Genomic DNA, 20,835 nt, shown 5'->3' with positions numbered 1-20,835 from the left:
ACTAATGTGCCTTCATTAACCAAGATTGCAGCTATTTTCCAGTGCTTTTGAAGAAAGTGAAGAAATTAATTTCTTTAAATTGATGAGCCTTACCAAGTCTTGCTATAATTATATTAGCTGATCTTCCCTAGGGATAAAGTTAAGTTAGAAATATAGAAGGACTGCATAATCTGACATTTACACTTGTTGGGGATAGATGTAAACCAACTTTAGTCAACATTTGTGTGGTTTTTTTTCTACATGCAAGTAATATATATGTTATATAGTGTTAATGGAAATTAATTTTATCCTTGGACAGAACACTTGTATGGTATAAATCATAGTTATTCATATTTCTGGTCATTTTTAAATGTCGAAGACATCTCTTATGCTTCCCTGATTGGCCAGTCTTCCATATTATACTCATATATGTCCCAATCCAAAAATATCAGTTAAATATCAGTTAAACTGGACTGGACACCCCAAATATTTGCGCCACAGGAACCTGCATATTAGAAATTCAAGTGAATATTTGAGTGACTGCTATGGGTGGATGGATGTTTGTATATTGTAGTAATTAAATTCTCTTCAAATTATTACACATTGCACATTCCTTATATCAAAGCTGTTGTGTGTGTCCGGTCATTGTTTTAAAAATGATCAGGCTACTAAAAATGTGATAATTAAAATTTACTTAAATTGTTTAAGGAGCTGATTGTCCATCAATTGTTAATAATCTTTCTTTAGATTATGAGCTATTTGAACAGTTTCTCATTCCTATTGTTTCATGTGTTTTGTATATGTTAAAATAATGTAATAGTCACAATGTTGTGTAGCCATTACTTACTCTGCACAGAGCTGTGTAAGATATTGGTGCTATATAAACCAATAAATAATAATAATATGAATTCTGAAACTAAAATAGAAAACAATTCATGTCTGGTCTGCATTAGGTAGGTGTTATGGCCAACAGTGCGTCATAAACTTGTAGAACTAGTGGAAGAGGTCTTCACCTATAGCAGCCGCTCCCCCTGGAGTTGGAGGATGTCCCTACATTCTCCTACTCTATGCCACAAAGATAACCCCAAAGAATAATAACAGTGCATTGTAACTAACACATGTGCCCAGCTGCTAGATCACGCCAGGAAGCGGCGTACCGCCGCGGCTCGTGGCAGTAGGAACTTAGGAATTATGGTGGTCACTGTGCTGGTATAAATTGTGCAAATGGTATAATTAACAAATGAGGGCGAGCCAACGTAGGAGGATCTGAGGGCAAGAAGCAAGAGTGGGAGAGATGGAGGATGAAAGAGCGTCAGGTATACTACATGGTAAAATGGTTAAGTGGAGGACTGGAAAGCTTTACTGAACAGGTGGGTATTCAGTGACCGTTTGAAGCTATACAGGCTAGGGGATAGTTTGATAGAACAAGTGAGTTTGTCCTAGTTGTGGGGGGCAGCACGGGAGAAATCTTGGATAAGGGTGGGAGATGAGGTTACCAGAGGGGAGGAAAGGTGGCGGACATTGTCGGACCACAGAGGGTGGGAGGGAGAATGTATTGAGATGAGGTTGGAGATGTAGGGAGCAGTGGAGTTGGAGAAGGCCTTGTACATGAGAGTGAGGAGTTTGAAGAGGATTTTGTAGGTGAAGTGGAGCCAGTGTAAAGCTTGGCAGAGAAGGGCGGCAGATGTGGAACGGCAAGAGAGGAAGATAACTCTAACTGCAGCATTAAGTATAGATAGAAAAGGAGCGAGATAGTAGTGAGAGAGGAGAGTAAGATTGCAGTAGTCAAGATGAGAAATGATCAGTGAGTGGACAAGAGATTTGGTAGCATCCTGGGAGAGGAAGGGTCTGATATGGGCAATGTTGCGAGCTTGAACAACAGGATTGGGCAAGAGATTGAATGTGAGGGGCAAAGGAGAGGGAGGAGTCAAGAATGACACCCAGGTAACTGAGTTGGGGAACAGAGGAGATAGTGGTGTTATCAACAGTGATAGAGAGGTCAGTAGGGGAAGAGACTGTTGAAGGAGGGAAGATATTTGGTCTGATTTATTAAGGAAAGTAAAGCAAAGAAAAATAGTAACTTTGCACCTTGGCAAAACCATGTTGCATTGGAGGGGGAGCTAAATTTAAAATGTGATGGCAGATTTATATATGGGGTAAGGCATGTACTAGATTAACTTTAAATTTTAGTGTACAAATTAAACTATCAAGTATTGTGTGCTACATGAAAAAACAGCCAGTATTTACCTTAAGTGCAAAATAATAAACTAATTTGCATCCTTGCATTGTAACATGGTTTTGTCCAGGAGAAAACAAACTCATTTTTTTGCCTTACCTTCCTTAATGAATCAGGTCCATTGAGTTAAGTTTTGGCCATGTTAATTTTGAGATGGCGTAGAGGTAACTGGACACCCAAGAAAGCAGAGAATGGGAGAGATCAGGAGATGAGATGTAGAGTTAAGTGTCTTCTGCATAGAGGTAGTACTGGAGGCCATATGAACTGATGAGTTCACCGAGGGAGGAGGTGTACAGAAAAAAAGCAGAGGCCCAAGGATAGAACCCTGTGGGACTTCTATGGGAAGAATGGATGGAGGAGTAACCAGAGGTAGAAACAAGGAAGGAGCAGTTGACGAGGTAGGAGGTGGGCCATGAAAGGAAGGTGTCAGAAAGGCCAATGGATGTGAAGGTTGTGGAGTAGGGTAGGGTGATCCACAGTGTCAAAGACCGCTGAGAGGTCCAAGAGGATAAGCATGGAGAAGTGGCCCCTGGATTTGAACTAGAGAAGATCATTGGTGAGGGCAGTTTCTGTGGAGTGGAAGGGACGGAAGCCAGATTGGAAAGCATCTAGGAGGGCGTTGTCACAGAGGTAGCTGCGGTCAAATAGTTTGGAGGAAAAATGGAGAAGAGAAATGGGGAGGAAGCTAGAGAGTAACGTGGGGTTCCTCACACCTCTTAGATTGTAAGTTAATTTGGGACAAGACTATCTTTACCTTTTGTTTCTTGCCATTGTAATTGTTTTGTGTTATAATCCCCTCAATATACAGCACTGCTTAATATGCAAGCACTTTGTAAATAAAAGATAATAATAATATGTCAGAACATTGAAGTCAACAAATAATATATATTTTACCAAATGCAAAAGAGTTAAAATGAAAAATAGAAAACCAGATCCATCTTTGATAAGGAAAAAGTAAATAAATAACCTATAAAATAAAACAATACAATTTGTGCAGTGTGCCCTCCATCCTTGCAAATTATCAAGCTGCATATCCAGCCGGCCAGGGTTGATTTACACACATGGGATCCCTGACTCCTGCTATCAGAGAGGGGGATGGCGGACACACACACACACACACAAGAGAAGGAAGGGGAAGAACGTATTAGGATGATTCGCAGGCCACATGCAGTAAGGTGGCTGATTGGAGGGACATACCAATGCCTGGGGCGTCACCTAGTCTCGCTCCCAGACCACCCCTTTATTGACCAGGAAGTGCAGGGGGTGGTGGAAATCCTTCTATGTTAGCATCTGATGTAGATTGGACAAAAAATATGTCCTAATTGTAGATACATCTGCACGTTTCCTTGTCTGTATTTTGAGTTGTACACTAATCAATATCATCAACTTCTTTCCCAGGCAAATCTGTTTGAATAGCCCTGGGATGAAGTTGATAATAACGACTGCCATATATTTACAGTGTACAAAAAAAGTCTTCATGTGCCCTGTGCTGAGTAGCACTGGGGCTATTCTCAAAATCCAACTGCAGTCTGAAACTTGTTTAGCCACAAGCACCTGCATGCAGCATCAAACTGACCTGGGTGCTGTCGGGGTACCAAGGCATGGTGCCCTCATTATCGATCTCTGATAACCTGATTTCCTATGTGGTATTTTGCTGTCGACAGCAGAGTGAAGAAGTGAAACACAAACATGGTGTTGCAGTTTCAAAATCAGCTCTGAGGGTCTTTTCAGGCTGGCCCTTTATTTATAGCTAAGGTCCAGCATTAACTGGTTAACAAGTACATATAAGGAAATCTCTTTAGCTCAGCAAATATTTCTTTGCAACAATAATACATATAAGGCAACATTCTTTGTTCAGCATTACGTGCTTTTCCTCCCGGCCGTTTCCTTCAGTCTGGCATCCTGCTATTGTCTGTTTTATAGGAAATACTTGTTTTTCTCAAGGCTTAGTCCTGCATCTGTAGTATGTAGTATTTTAAGGCATTTCACACATATATTTGTACATCTTAATAACTATTATTTATTTTATACCCTCACAATCCCCTCTTTTTATTACATTAAACAAATATACATGTGTTTCCTGGCCCTTCCTATCATGTCATGATACAGGGCTACCTGGTTCTCAAGCTACATTTACAGATTTTGACCTAAAGTCTCCATGTGGATAGAGAATTAATCATTCACAAGAGAAAGTATCCTAGCATCATTTATTCTTTCCCTAGCAGTATTTCACTACTGTATACACATGTCATTTTTGCTTGATAGTGGTTATTCCGTTTACATGAGGTACATACTTTTTGAGTTTGATTAAAATATGTTGGTACCGGACTCATGGCCTGATTAACCATTTTTCTAAACTTACAGGACAAATAACAATTCCATAAAATCAACAGGATCGAAACCACTATTATTACCAGTATTGGATGGAGCATTACCTTAAAAATATCTGTTGCATTGGGGGAATTACCTGTGAACACATCCCACCAATGGTGTTGCAGATTATCTTTTAATTGATCAGCTACATATTTTAATTCCTGTGCTTCTATTATTGTCTGCATTTGTGCATGATTAGCTGAATAGTTTACCTGTGCCAAATGTTCTGCCAGGTGCTGGGTGTTGTTTATAGCATTGATCATCCCCTGAAGATTAATAGTCAGTTATAGGTTTGAATCCATAGCTGCGTAGCCTCATTAAACATATTTCTATATACCGGTTCATTGTTAGTCATTTACTGTTACTAGTGCTATGCACATTATCACAAGAAAAGGATTCATGGTGCTTCAATTTTCACAGTCAGTTTTTCTCAGTGAGACGCGTGGACCCAGGTGTCTCTTCCTCCTAACTTAACAGAAGTGGGAGTAGTCAAGACCACTTGATATGGACCATCAAATCTGGGTTCCAAAGTTTTCCTCATGTGCCTTTTTAGGTAGTCCCAATCTCCTGGTTGCAAGGCATGTGTTCCTGTATCGTTATTTGGATCTGGAATGGAGGAAAAAACTTGAGAGTGCACATTAGTCATTATCTTTGTAAGCTGTATTAAATAATCAGTTAGATCTGCATAATTATGTTGCAATTGCTGAGGAAAATAACACCCTGTCTTGCCCCCCCCCCAAACAATATTTCATAAGGGAACAACTTATGCTTCTTTCCTGGTATTGTTCTAACTGAACATAGAGCTAAAGGTAGACAATCTACCGACGTTTTTCCTGTTTCTGCAATCATTTTCTGAATTTTTTTAAATTTAATGTGCCATTCAATCTTTCCACTTTTCCACTTGCCTGAGGCCTAAAGGGGGGTATGAAAGGCTTGCTGTATCCCCATATCCTTCATTATATTTTGCATTACTTCACTTATCAGTTTTTTGGCAGTGTTTTTAGCTGTTGTCTTAAGCTGGGTACAATGGCTTTGGTGTGTTCTTCTGTGGTGTTTTCACTACCTGACCTGGATTGTATTCTCTGCATATCACACAGGCTGCTGCATATGCCGTAGCTGCAGCATTGAATCCTGGTGCTATCCAATGTCCTAAGACAATATTGGTCATAGCTTCTTTAGAATTGTGGACCAGGCCATGTGCCAATTGAGTCATCATAGGGTATAGGCTTCTGGGCAGACAATATGTCAAGGGTTACAGGCTCTACAGGGTTTTCACCCTGTGTCACATGACATACCTGCACCCTGGGCATAAGGGCTGCCTGTTTAGCAGCAGCATCTGCCTTGGCATTTCCCATAGCCTCCCTAGTCTTTTCTTTAGTGTGTGCCTGGACTTTCAATATAGCTACCTTTCTGGATAGCTGCAGAGCTCTAAACAGAGCCCTTATCTGTTCTGCATGCTTGATAGGTTTTCTTGCTGACCCCACAAAATCCCTGCTCTTCCATATTGGCCCAAAGTCATGGGTCACGCCATATGCATACCTGGAGTCTGTGTATATGATAGCTGTTTGGTTTTCTGCTATTATACATGCCTCAGTGAGTGCATGCAACTCCGCCTCCTATGCTGAGCAGGAGGGTGGGAGTGGTTGTTGTATCAAAGTCTCTTCCAGGGTGGTCACAGCATACCCTGTGTGTGGTGACCCTTCATAATAATACCTGGAACCGTCAACAAATAAGTTCCAATCTGCATTAGGTATAGGGACATCTGTCACATTTTGTAACGCCTTCATTTTCTTGTTTCATTAGTTCAGCACAGTCATGTGACTCAGAAAAGGGAATATTTTTGTGTGTATTTTATCTGGTACTGATACATTCCTCACTTTCTGATTCATCAAGGGTGGGTAGGTCCCCACCCACCTCTCTCCCCTCTGTTGAATCTGCTTTAACTGGGAACAGTGTAGCAGAATTCAAAATTGTGCACCTTTTAATTGTTACATGTGTGGGACTTAATAATGACATCTCGTACTTAGTGAGCCTTGCTGTGGACAGATGCTTTGTTCTTGCTTGGTTTAGTATTTCTGTAACTGCATGTGGGGCCTGTATGGTTAATGGATGGTCTAGTACTATGTCTGCCACTTTATCTTTTAGCAAAGCTGCAGCTGCCAATGCCCTTAATTCCTTGGTATTTTGTGGTGGCTTTACCTACTGGATTGCAGTTATCCTGTCTTGTGTGAGGTGTCTGGTACCTTGCGAGATGCAATGTCCTAAAAATATTATCTTACTCTGCGCTGCTTGTATTTTGTGGGTGATACCTTGATATTGCTGCCCTAAAAGGTTAATTAATGATGTAGTCTCTTCCTGACACCCTTCATTCGTTTGGCAACATGGTAATAAGTCATCTACATATTAGAAGAGTGTCTTGTTTTTATTCAACAGCTGCTGGAGCCTGTTCTAGTAATTGTGTACAATGTATTAAACACCTCTGTAACCACAAGTCCCCAGAACCTACAGTTGTTTTTTTTTTCTGCTACTCCAGCAGGACCAGCTCATTCATTTATTTAAATCTGTGAAATAGCCTGTGTCACTGAATCTCCTGCTGCTGCATCCGACATATCGTTGTATGCGGATGGGGCAGGAGGTTCTTTTGGTTTCAATTCACCTGGTCTAGGGGTCTGACATTAAATCACACACAAATGTTCACCTAACATTCCCTCAGCTGAATATATTTTCAGCAGGCATACATTTATCCATAGAGGCAACACCAAAGAAATCATTTGCACCTACAATAGACCTAAACGACCTAGCTGGAATCCTAACATTGTACCACAAGTCAAATCACTAGCGAAAATCCCTTCAAATCAATATCCAGAAATGTGGTAAAATTATACTAATACAAGTTTAAAAATGGAAAAGCAGAAAAGATTATTCTTTTAGTAATCCACAAAACACTCTCTTTCTTGCTAAAAGAGGAAGAAAAAGATAAATATAACTGATATGTTACAGCATACAGTTGTGGAACTACAAGTCCCAGCATTCAATTAGCTTCAGCTTCAATTAGGTTGTTACCACTGCAGAGATATTTCAATTACTCTTGAATTACTGAAGCACACGTGAAAACCTCTTTTCTATCAACGACATATTTTGTCAAATAAATCCTTCTCTTTCACACTGAACACTGAACAAACTGGGGAGAGAATCTGCAACTTCATTCCCCCTCTGCTCATATCCCCCCTCCTTTTCTCAACACACTGAAGTCTTTTACACAGAAAAGGAAGGGGAAGACATTCCATTCTCTGTCTCTCACTCACAGGTAGTAAGACAGAAAGAAAACAAAAAACTAAAAAATATGCACAATGTGTAATTTGTCTTTTATTTTTCCTAATTCATTTTGTACAACCAATACAAAAAGTATTATATCTGGCGCAAAAGAGAATATATGAAAAATAAGACTGCAGCTAGACGTGGGATAGTGAATTCCCACAATAAATACACAAGCACAAAAAGAATAGTCCAGTGCAATTCTCAAGTTCGAATAGCCAAAAAGAATGACCCTCTGAATTTAAAAGGCTTTCTCGAATTTCTACCAGCACAAATACTGTTAACTCTAAATCCTTCTGTAAGGATGTCCCCGGTGCCCGAGAAGCGGGCGAAGATGCCTGATGCTGCCGCGCCCCTGGAGGGGCTGAAGACTCCCCTGATGGCGGTGCCCAGCAAGAGGGTGAAGAAAGAAGAAAGAACTTACTTACCCGTCCGGCGATCCAGCGGCGGTAAGTATTCATTCTTTCTTGCAGGTTCTGGCAGCGGAGGATGGATGAGCCAATCAGGGCTCATCTTTCCCCGCTGGCCAATCAGCGGCCGGATACGCGAGCCAATCGTTGCTCGCGCCCGGCCGTTTAAAAGATTGGCGCCGACGCGAGCCAATCACCGGCTAATGACGTCACGCCGGCGACTATATAAGTCGCCGGGCAGCGCCATTTTGCAGGAAGAAAGTCGGCGGTGGAGAGAGAAGGACGTTGTGGGACGTCCAGAGCGGCGGAAGAAGACAAGCAGCGGAGAACGTCGGCGGGGAGCCCTTGTAAGGGCTGAGAGCGCCCCCGCCAAGCAGCCCTCAAAGCGCCGAACAGGAGAAGAGGTGCCGCTGGCTGGAGGGTCTGGAAGACCCGGAGAAAGAAGGCAGAAGACGGCGTGGCAAGTTGAGATACCTGCGCAGAGCAGGTAAGTAGCCTCAACGTTAAGTCGGGCACTAGGCCCGTGGCCACGTTCGGGCACAAGGCCCGTAGGGACAGGGTATTAGGGGCACAAGGCCCAGGGAACTGGGCACTAGGCCCCGATAAAGTTAGTGGGCCAGTAGGCCATATTGTTAATGGGCACAAGGCCCTGTTAGTTAGTTAAGTGAGGGGAGGCTCAGAGCCCCCAGGTGCAAGGGCACAAGGCCCTTAGGTAGTTAGTGGCCTAGAGGCCATAGGAAGGCCACAGGGCCTGAGTAGGGGCTGGTAGCCCATAGGCTTTAAAGGGCACAAGGCCCTCAGCTAGTTAGGAAGGCCACCAGGCCTAAGTAGGCAGGGGCTAGAGCCCCTCGGTAGCAGTGCACAAGGCCCTAGTTAGTGGGCTCAGAGCCCTGAGTTAGAGAGGGGGCTGAGGCCCATAAAACAGAGCACAAGGCTCTGTGTGTAGCTGGGCAGAGGCCCATGGTGTGTAGGGCATAAGGCCCTGGTGGTGTGTGGTAGAGGCGTGAGAGCCTCGTGAGTGTAGGCGCGGTCCTGTGTGAGGTGAGCACACAGAGTTAGGAAGTACAGTAGAGCAGAGGCTCCTGTGGGTGCTGTAGCAACCGGCTGGTTGGCTAGCAGCGGTGTGCTCTGGTGAGAAGCGTACAAAGTACTGTATACTGCATTTATTTTGTCTGTGCGGCGAGTATTGTTTGTATTACTGTATTTTGGGGTGTGCTACCTAATTGTGTCCAGGGGCAAGACGTCAGGCCCCCATTAAAGGTAGGCTCTTGTTCCCTGTGTTTTCCTGTACTAACCCGTGCTGTGGGGGACAAGTGTAGTTACCAGCGTACACATAGTCAGGGAAGATCACACATAGTTTTCCCGTTCCTTAGGTCCCTGGGGTCGCACTGGTTTCCAGAGGGGGTGACTGAGTGAGTCAGTGGCAGTGCAGCACAGCTCAACGCAGTTCCAGGGGCGTCCCGTGGTTCAGGTTGAGTGTCCCAGTCCTCAGTTCCGTGCAGGTTCCCTGGCGGTTCCGGAGTGGGATACGTGTTCGATATCTGGGTGCAGGCAGTCGGGTGGTTCAGTTCGATTGGCTGTTCCGGGCGGCAGTCTGTACGCAGGTTAGTGTGCTGTTCCAGTGAGCCTCAGTCAGACCTGGTGCAGCCGGTCCTTAGGATCCGTGGATGACCCCATAGCAAGAAGGCAGTTTCTTGGTACGACCTGGGTGAGGGGGTTAGGAACCGCCCTCCGGTTTAGTCCGTGAACACCGGCTGGTGTTCCCTGTAGTGGTTAGTGAGCAGTTCCGTTAGTGCACCACACCTAGTTAGTTGTAGCTGTATAGTTTAGTTGCGTTGCCGACCATTAGAGTGTTGTTAGGGTCGGGTCGCTGTTGTAGTCAGTTTAGTTTTGTGGGTGCCCATCTTAGTCTCACTGAGAGTGCAGAGGGAGGCTGTGTGTTCCTTGTTATCCGCAGGTGTCGGGGAGGTGCAGGAGAACCGGATCGAAAGTGGGAGTGTCCCGGTGGGTATCACGCTCGATTCCCCCTTTCGGTTAGGCCCTCACCGGCAGGGGTGCGAGGTACTTGAGGCGGGACTAGTCCTGGTCTCAAGTGCCTGTAGTCCCCTGTGCCTTGGCAAGAGCAAAGTGAGGAGGCGGCAAGGGAGCTTGGACTGAGAGTGTTCTTGTTCATTGCCGTATTCTCGGACAGCCCTTACCTGGTAGGCACGGGCGTAAACTCTGTCTCTTTCTTAGAGGGACGTGGTTGGAGGTGACAAGGGTTGCGGCTGCGGATCTGCTGGGATCGGGTCTCAGCTGGGATATCGGAGGCGGACTGGAGGTGACCATCGTTTACAGGGTAAGTTCTTTTGTGTTGCGTCTTTCCTGTTCCCCGCAGGCGCTACACTTCAGTGGCTAATTTAAATATTATTGTACACCTTTTTTCAACAACAGACATATAAAGCAATATATTTCAAAGGGTAAAAGGACGGGGGAAAATATGGGCCTATATAAGTCGCACTAATGATAGAGCATATCCCGTGTAGTTTGGATTATTAAATTTTATTAAGTACGGGGTGCTACCATTCCTTGGAGAGGCAGATGAAAGTTTGATAAAAGAAGGGCTTCATAGGTGCACAAATGCTCTAAATCTTGAAAGGAGTATGGAACACTTAAAACGTAACTTTTATTACTGACATATCAGCGAAATATAAAATGAAATGAACAAAGTTAAAACGTGATGTGTACTTAAAAGTTCGCTGGATGCTCCACTTCATCCCATAGGTCAATAATTACTTCCTTGTACTGGATCCTATTAGTGTGTATAACAATATAAATTTGCCCGGTAGATCAATTATCTCACCACGTCTGGTTTTGATAATATAAGTAAATGATCAAAGGGTATAATCAAAAGTCTCTATAATTAGCCATTGGTTAATAAACTTCCCTACTGACAGTATAAAAGAGCTGTCAGTCGCGTCCTCCGCTAGCCACGACTAAGCACACATAGCAAAACGCGCGTTGGCGTTTCGCTGGATGCTCTTCACTACCTATTTACAAATCCTCAGATCCTTTTTATGCTCCTATTAGACCCAAAGTTAGATGGAGATTACATTAGGTAGCTAGCAATACACCTTATAAAGATCTGTGTAAATTACCTGCTAGACTACCGTGCCTCATAGATCCCTTGACAGCTAGACAGCTTAGGGCAATATCTAGTCAGCCAGGAGGGAAGTTTATTAACCAATGGCTAATTATAGAGACTTTTGATTATACCCTTTGATCATTTACTTATATTATCAAAACCAGACGTGGTGAGATAATTGATCTACCGGGCAAATTTATATTGTTATACACACTAATAGGATCCAGTACAAGGAAGTAATTATTGACCTATGGGATGAAGTGGAGCATCCAGCGAACTTTTAAGTACACATCACGTTTTAACTTTGTTCATTTCATTTTATATTTCGCTGATATGTCAGTAATAAAAGTTACGTTTTAAGTGTTCCATACTCCTTTCAAGATTTAGAGCATTTGTGCACCTATGAAGCCCTTCTTTTATCAAACTTTCATATAAAGCAATATGTCAAAATATAACAAATACAAACAATGAATCTTACCAGAACTAAAAGGGTGAGTATTCTTGAACCTTCACATCAAACTGATGAATCTTAGAAGACACAGAAATAACAACGACCTTTTTAGAGCAGAATAAAACTTCTACCCACCACGGTTTTGTCGTTCCTAGTTCTGCCTCTCCCCGACTCCTTCGCAGTTTTTCAGGAAGATTTTTGAAGCTCACTGTGGCCTCTAAGTATGTTAAAGGCAATAGACCTTTTGCCACCAGTAAAATCCCTTCTAATTCAGGTGTACGGCGCACACTGGAGAATTGATATGAGACTCACACTGTTGTCTGGATTAATCAGTTCTGTTTTACTGAAACTGGTATACTAATATTTATACATAAAACATGGCATACCCTCTTGTGGTTACATACTATAATAATAAACGAAATCCTTTAAATTGTAGCTATGACCTGCAATCAATTGAACAAAGACATCTGTAAATCTTTCTCACTTAGAGCAGGACAGACAGCTTATCTTGCTTATCTTTACTGAAAGTGAGTTATATCTAAGTTTTTGAAGCATAACCGTTCATCCTTTAAATCTGTTAATCAAATTGGAATTTCTTTACCTACAAAGGTGTGTAGTTTGCCATTTTTAACTTATTGACTTCTATATTAACTATGAAAGCTATATATTGCTTAATTTCTTTTACAGGAGATAGTTGTCCTGACGTCCCTTCTAATGGGTGACTATGTGGGTCTGATGATGCACTTGGAGGTGGCTGAGTAGGAGGCAAGTTTACAGCTGTATGTCCCTGGATGTCTTCTAACATCTCCTCCTTTACCATTTGTTCTTGTTCTGTTTGTCTACATGCCCTTACCCATGCTGATACTTGGGGGTAAATGTATCAAGCTGAGAGTTTTCCGGCGGGTTTGAAAAACCAATCAGATTCTAGCTATCATTTATTTAGTACATTCTACAAAATGATAGCTAGAATCTGATTGGTTGCTATAGGCAACATCTCCACTTTTCAAACTCGCCGGAAAACTCTCAGCTTGATACATTAACCCCTTGGTGTTCTTTATAATTCCTAGTAATCCATATACTATATTATTTCTGAAAATCTGGCAATCCTGCCTTCCTAAAGATGATATGGATTTCTCTAACAGCCACAATACCTTCTCTTTCCTTAACTAGATCCGCAGGACTGTATGATGTCTGTACCATCATACCTTTACTGCCCTGGGCCCCCATTACTGCAGTTTTGGGAATACCGACCCCTAGTGTGCCTGAGAAGTGACTGTTAATCTGATTTTATACACCTTTACAATTAAATCCTGTTATGGATTGCTTGATCAACTTGGGTACATACTTTACTGATATTTTATTAATTAATGGACATGTAAGTGGCCCTATCTTTCTATTGTTTTCTGGTAAAAAATGATATATTTGCCACCATCCCAATTCTATTAGGGTTTTCAGATAGTCTGGACAGCCGTGTCTTCCAAATATTGCTGTATATAGCGTTGGATTAAAAATTCCGTCCTTATGTGTACCATATGTTACTGAACAATCAGTGTCAGTTCCTATCACCGCTATCAATTTACTAGTTTGTATCGTCAATGCCTTTTGAATTATAACAACACATTTACAGTCTGGACAACTAGGATTATTTTCTGACATTTATACTCCCCACAGCATGTCTCTGATTCCCTCCGCTCCCCTTTATGAAACAATATATTAATACTAGTACAATTATTACTATTAAAATAATTCCACCAATCCACTCAGCTATTTCTTCTGAAGGTGTCATCTAATCTTTAAGACATTATACAATAGACAATAGACAATAGACAATAGACAGTAGACAGTGGACAGTAGACAGACCTATCCTCCAACCTCAGGCGCCCCTTAACAGAGGTACCTACAAGGAAATGTGGAGGACCCTTTCCAGAATCAGTGAGCAACCTTTCTGCACTTTTACCGTGTTACTCAGTTGTTACTTCTTTCAACCTCTAAGAGAGCTGAGGACTCTTGTAGACTGATAGCTGGCCCAGTGATCGCACGTTACACAAAACAAGGTCAAGCCTCAGTTGCATGTGCAAGGTACGGTCTTTGATCAGATCAGTCTTCTCAAGGTTATGTTGTCCCCTTATACATCTCTTATCAGTACAATATCACTCAATCTTTACAGGAGCGAAGGATTCTTATAATGACCTCTCAAACCCAAGGACAATCATCTACACAGAACAAGGCGAGGTCTCAGCAACAAGTATAGAGGAATGCCTTTGATTAACGAGGTCAATTAATAAGTTATGTATTTGCATCCTTATCTATTTTTCACAAAAAACAAATATATCAGGAAAACAGGTTATTCATTAATTGTTCAAATACCCGTTATACCATCCCCTACTGAACCCCACCTTATATCTTACAGGAAGAGCAGATAGAGTAGAGAGGTGCAATTGCACAAAATTTCAACTACTCACTGCATGGATTTGTCTGCTGTTGCTGAAGATTGAGGAGGTCTCTGGTCAGTCCTGGGCTGGTATGTTGAGTATCCCGGACTAGCCCCCAGAAAATGTCGGGGTACCAAGGCATGGTGCCCTCATTATCGATCTCTGATAACCTGATTTCCTATGTGGTATTTTGCTGTCGACAACAGAGTGAAGAAGTGAAACACAAACATGGTGTTGCAGTTTCAAAATTAGCTCTGAGGGTCTTTTCAGGCTGGCCCTATATTTATAGCTAGGGTCCAGCATTAACTGGTTAACAAGTACATATAAGGAAATCTCTTTAGCTCAGCAAATATTTCTTTGCAACAATAATACATATAAGGCAACATCCTTTGTTCAGCATTACGTGCTTTTCCTCTCGGCCGTTTCCTTCAGTCTGGCATCCTGCCCTTGTCTGTTCTATAGAAAATACTTGTTTTTCTTCAAGGCGTAGTCCTGCATCTGTAGTATGTAGAATTTTAAGGCATTTCACACATATATTTGTACATCTTAATAACTATTAATTATTTTATACCCTCACAGTGCCAGGGTATTCCCCAATGGGCCCTTATGCTTGATAGCCCTCTTGGTTGGTGGGGCAGAGCAGTGAGCAGGGGAGGGCAATTGATCAAAAGCATTGGTGGTCGGAGGACAGCAACAGGCAGCCAGTCGCTATGCTGCCTGTTGTATGGGGTCCCAGAGTGTTGTGCAGCAGACAGGAAGTCTCACTTTACTTCCTGTCTGCCTGTTCTGAGGAGCGAAATCGGCCCCAGCAGCTAAAGGTAAGTGAGCAGGCTGCCTATACTACACTACACTACAGGAAGGGAGGGGCTGCTACCTATACTAAACTATAGGGAGGGTGGAGGCTGCTGCCTATACTAAACTATAGGGAGGGGGGAAGGCTGCTTCCTATTCTAGACTATAGGGAAGGGGGGGGGGCTGCTGCCTATACTAAACTATAGGGGGGCTGCTGCCTATACTACAATTTAGGGAGGAGGGGGCTGCTGCCTATACTAAATTATGGGGGGGGCTGCTGTCTGTACTAAACTATAGGAAGTGGGAGGCTGCAGTTTATACTAAACTATAAGGAGTGGGGGGGCTGCTACCTATACTAAACTATAGGGAGTGGGGGGGGCTGCTGCCTATACTAAACTATAGGGAGTGGGTGGGGGGCTGCTGCCTATACTAAACTATAGAGAGGGGGGGCTGCTGCCTATACTAAATGATAGGGGTGGGCTGCACAGAGAAAACTATAGGGGTGGGCTGAACAGAGAAAACTATAGGGAGAGGGGCTGCACAGAGAAAACTATAGGGAGGTAGGCTACACGGAGAAAACTATAGGGAGGGGGCTGTACAGAAAAAAGTATAGGGAGGGGGGCTGCACAGAGAAAACTATAGGGAGGGGGGCCTACACAGAGAAAACTATAGGGCGGCTGCTATAATGTGTAAGGGAATTGGGGGGCTGTCTTATTAGTTCATGGGTGAGAGGTACGCTAATAAAGGTTGTAGTTTAGGTGGGGGTAATTATTTAAGGGATGCTATTTTATTAGTGGGGTAATAGTGGACAATTTAATTTATTGGTGGGTCCTATTAAATTAAGATGGGGTGACAGGACCTTTAATTTAATGCTGGGATGGTTTTGGTCTATAATTGAATGTGGAGCTGAGTTTGGGGAGGAGGGCTATTTATTAAATGTGAATGTTATTTAATGCCGGGGGTGGTTGTGGGAAATGGTTATATTAAACATAAATATTATAAATTTATTGCTGTGGCTGTTTGGAGGGAGGATAATAGGTTTAATTATTACATGGCAATACTATTAATTTAATATTGGGGTTGGTTGGAGGGAAATAGATCTATTTATTAAATGTGAGTACTTTTACTTTAATGTTGTGGCTGGAGAAAGGCCTAATTATTAAGTGTGGGGGCTGTTGATTTATTTGCCGGGGATGGCTGGAGTTTTCTATGTAACCCCTGGGGATGCTGCAGTTGGACTTGAGCACCCAGAGGCTACTAGTCACAATTGCATCAGTAAGAAAAGAGATGGATATTGTCATGTACCAGTCCAGGAAAAAAACAGCATCTCCCACAAGGCTACTGTAAAAAGGGGGTGAAGTCTAATAAGACTGAGAAACCAGAGAGCAGGGGAGGAGGGTGAAAGAAGAGCACCCTGAAAGAGACTGAGCTGTGTGACAAGTCCAGATATGTGACACTAAGCAGAAGGGCACTGGATTGATGGTGTGAGCAGAGAGAACAGACAGTCTTGGGGGATATCAGAGCAGAGTGGAGTTTTGAACAGAACCTGCTGGGAAGTCACAGTTTGAAGCTGTAGAAAAAGGTTTGCATGCACCTCTAAAGAAGGACATTTTGCAAGTCAGTAATTTTGTAGAGAATCAAGTTCATATACTAGTGTAGATAAGCAACTGGTTAACTTACCTATCTGTCATTGTTCAAGTGGGGTTTGGACTATATCTAGCCACAAGGGCTGAAGTGTCAGGGATAGATGGGTGGGCATGTTAATGTGCAACACGTGTTTGTTTAAGCAGCATTTAAGTTTATACCACAAGGTGATCTCTCTGGTATTAAAATTGTGGAACTACAAGTCCCAGAATACAAAAAGCAAGGATAGAAGCTGAGGATTTTATAAATGTTGCTACAGGAGGGTTTGCATACTGTGACTGTTGAACCTTAGTTTAAGTGATTTAAAGACCCCTAAAAGCTGCTAATTTGGACACATTCTGCTTCCATACATACAGAAGGGCCCCAACTTGCAGTGCACTGCTCCATCTAGGTGGTGTGTTTGAGTGCTGCCAGTGTGTGTGTTTGGCAGTATATGGTAAAAATATAAGTAAATTTATATGCATTCACCCTTTGAGATAATTTCAGTATCAGGAGCCAGTAAAGTTAATATATGATATATTGGTCTGGTGTATAAGACTGTGACAATTAATGTTTATGTTGTATGCTGTTAATATTATTGATTTATTGTGAGTTATTGTGTTAACTTGGTGTTCATAGTAAGAAGTGGTGCTCCACTTTCATTCACACTGTCTTATTATTGTATTGTATTGTTCGCACTATTATTTCAAACTATACCAAAGTATATTTTTCTATAAAATCACAAAGCAGCATTTAGTGGTTCCATTTCAATAAATGTGCCTGGATGGCTTTTGCAGCACACAGTTTGTCACAGAGTGTTAATACTGGGCAGGGGGTTTCCCCGAATATCCACCTGGTATATCTTTAGAACACTGCCCAGAAGAGAAAGCATTGATTCAGATGGAGGCACTGAAAACTAAGTACAGAGGTGAGAAGCATCTGCATCATTCAATATTTATACACCCTCACAACGCATAATACAGAAGGGGGTGTTACATCTAAATTTCATGTACCCATTTTTTTCCAAGTAGGGCCTCCAACATTACAAGACCCAGACAAGCAGCAACTGATCTAAAGAAACCAACAGCCACAGGTGGCTACATTGACAAGACAAGTAGAAGAGAGTAAGACAGTCTGCCAACTGTCCTGAATCTGGTGGGGCAGTCCTGAATTTGGGTGACTGTCCACTTCACACAGTTCTGCTCGTGAAGGCAGATCTGCATGCACATAGCAGTACTGCACAGTTTTGCCTGTGTATTTCTCTAAAATTTTAATAAAACGATACCTCCTGTCTTAAGTGCACCAGATCCCCCTGAGCCGTAATCCTTCTCTGCTCACCAGCACACTGATTACATTTGAGCTCCGTTTCGGCCAATTTAGTATCAGCACAGCTGCAGTGGTGGGTTTCAAATGTAGTTAGTGAGTGAGAACTACATTTGAGAAGCACCGCAACCTCCACCTGTGAGTATATACACCATACAACAGTCATCCATATACAACATCCTGGCCCTGTACAAGACGGAGACCACTGAGCTGTGAGGAACCAGAGAATATTTTACTAGAAGTCATCTGAAGGTGAAACCCGTTCTGTGTAAATCACTGATTCCCTGAGGATGGAAAAGGACAGGAGTGAGAGGATATTAAATCTCACCCTGGAGATCATCTACCTGCTGACTGGAGAGACTGGGAGAGAGAGAGAGTACCCAATTGATCCTCTAAAGAAATAATTCCATGCTATTTTGGAGAGACCATCTGGTACGCAGTTTTTACCTTATCTATATGGTTGGAACACACGGGTGTCCTGCATACTACAATTGTTGTTATCCTGGGCGTAGTTGTTTGCTCACGCTAAGGAAGCCCTATAGGTGGTGTATATATTCACAGGTGGTGTGATTGCACATCTTGACAATACTACTCTATGCTGTGTTTTGTTTTCTGCATTGTTTGTTATTTGATCCACTGGGAGGAACAACCTATGAGGAGGATTCTCCCTCTCTAACTAGACGACCTACTAATACCTCATGGTACGCAATATATTACATCCATTTATACTATACAAGTGATAATACACATTGAGGCGCCCTGCCTGTCTTCTGTTACAATATATATATATATATATACTGGCTATAGGTGGAAACTTTATTATTCAAAAATACATTTGCATTTAGTTTGTCTAAGCCAGGTTTAAACAGTCCAGACTTACAGTATCATAATATTGTTAAAGATTTGATAACAGATACTTTAAAACTAGAACAAATGTAATTGAGACCTTTAATATTGCTTCTATTGCCATCAAACCCTTTAATTAAAATATCCAGAACAGTTGTCGATGAATCAAGTATAGTTAACATAAAATGTATTTCACCAATCCTTTTGCTTATCAAGCCAGGGCAGCTTTCATGCTGCAGGTCTATGTCTAGGTAAGTGTGAGGGCAGCAGGGGAACTTATGTAATTTGTGTGTGTGATGGCACAAGGGGCTTGTGGCAATGTAGTGTGTGTGTGATGGCACAGGGGGTTTGTGGCAATGTAGTGTGTGTGTGATGGCACAGGGGGTTTGTGGAAAAGCAATTGTGATGACACAGGGGGCTTGTGGCAATGTAATGTATGTGTGTGTGTGTGTGAGGTAGGTAGTGGCTAATTAATAGGTGCTACTTGTTTGTGGGGTTATGGTGGGGCAATTTAATTTAATAGTAGGGTTGATGCGGCCTTATTATTGTATTGTGGGATGATTCCTTTAATGTTGGGGTGGCTTGGGCGCTATTAATAGAATGTGTGGCAGAGTTTGGGAAGGATTGCTATTTCTTAAAAGTAATTGCAAGTTACTTAATGTTTGGGAAGAAACAGGTTTATTTAATAAATGTGATCACTATTAATTTAATGTTGGGGTTGGGGGAAATAGGTCTTTTTATTAAAGGTGAATAAAATGAATTGACAGTCGGGCTGGTTACAAGGAGGGAGGACTAATAATAAAACATGAGTTCATTTGATTTAATGTTGGACTGCATAGAGGGAGGGAGCCCTACAGTGTACACTCATTGCTGGTATTTCTATATCTCACATACCTATCCTTTATCCAAACAGAGACCCAACATTCTCGGATCCAGTCAAGCACAACTGAACTTAGGACACGAGCAGCAGCAACAAATAGTGAAAACAGCAAGAAAAGGTAGGAGAGAGCAGGACAGGTTCTGCTGGGTCATTACTGAGTTTGGAGACTGATCCACTCAGTTAGGGCTTTGTCCCTACTACAGGGACAGTTGGGAGATATGTCTTGCTTCACTCTGCTCTGCTCATGAAGGGGAGCTGCATGCACCTAACAGTAGTGCATGCAGCATTGGGCATGTATTTGAAGGGGGATTGTAAGAGTTGGAGAGCAGCCTAGCACTGTCTGAAATTATAGCTATGCCCCCATGCATGCTGGTCTCGCCCACTGGTGGCATGGAGTGGAGACCCCCCCACCTCAAATCCTGCGTTTGCCCCTGTGCTACATGGTATTAGGTGGGCCCCAGTCATTGCTTTCCCCGGTGGGCCCTTCATGCCCCAGTCCGACACTGCCTGCATGCCCATGGCTGCCAATGCGTGCTGTGGAATATGCATATCCACAATAGTTGATATAGAAGAAATGTAAAAATGGACACACAGAAGATAAATAAAAGTTTATTTAAATAAAAATCGATCTGCACTTTAATGGAACCATTTTTTTTTTCTTGAATAATGCAAATGGAAAATAATTTTAAAAAAAAACATATAAAGGAGGGTAATTACCCCATTGGAAGTTGTGATACTGAATGAGAGTATTATCAATTTATAGGGGCATATTCAATTGTTAACTTTTTCTGCAGCAGAAAAAGTATTACCGTTATTACGGTAATTTCTAGTCAGATTTCAGCTCGTGAGCTGAAATCTAGTGAAAAGACTACCGTAATAACGGTATTTATGCGCACTATTACCGTAATGACGGTAATAGTGCGTGCACCGCGAACATTTTGGCTATAACGCCAACAATTGAATATGCCCCATAGAGTGATACATGGCCCTAGTGATGTTCCAAAGCTATGCGAGAAAGTTCAAGATAAGTATATCTCTAAATAGGGACGGA

Source organism: Mixophyes fleayi, chromosome 3, assembly GCF_038048845.1.
Source record: "Mixophyes fleayi isolate aMixFle1 chromosome 3, aMixFle1.hap1, whole genome shotgun sequence".
NCBI classification, from domain to species: Eukaryota; Metazoa; Chordata; class Amphibia; order Anura; family Limnodynastidae; genus Mixophyes; species Mixophyes fleayi.
The sequence above is the reverse complement of the archived record's forward strand: the minus strand, read 5'-3'. Positions refer to the sequence as shown.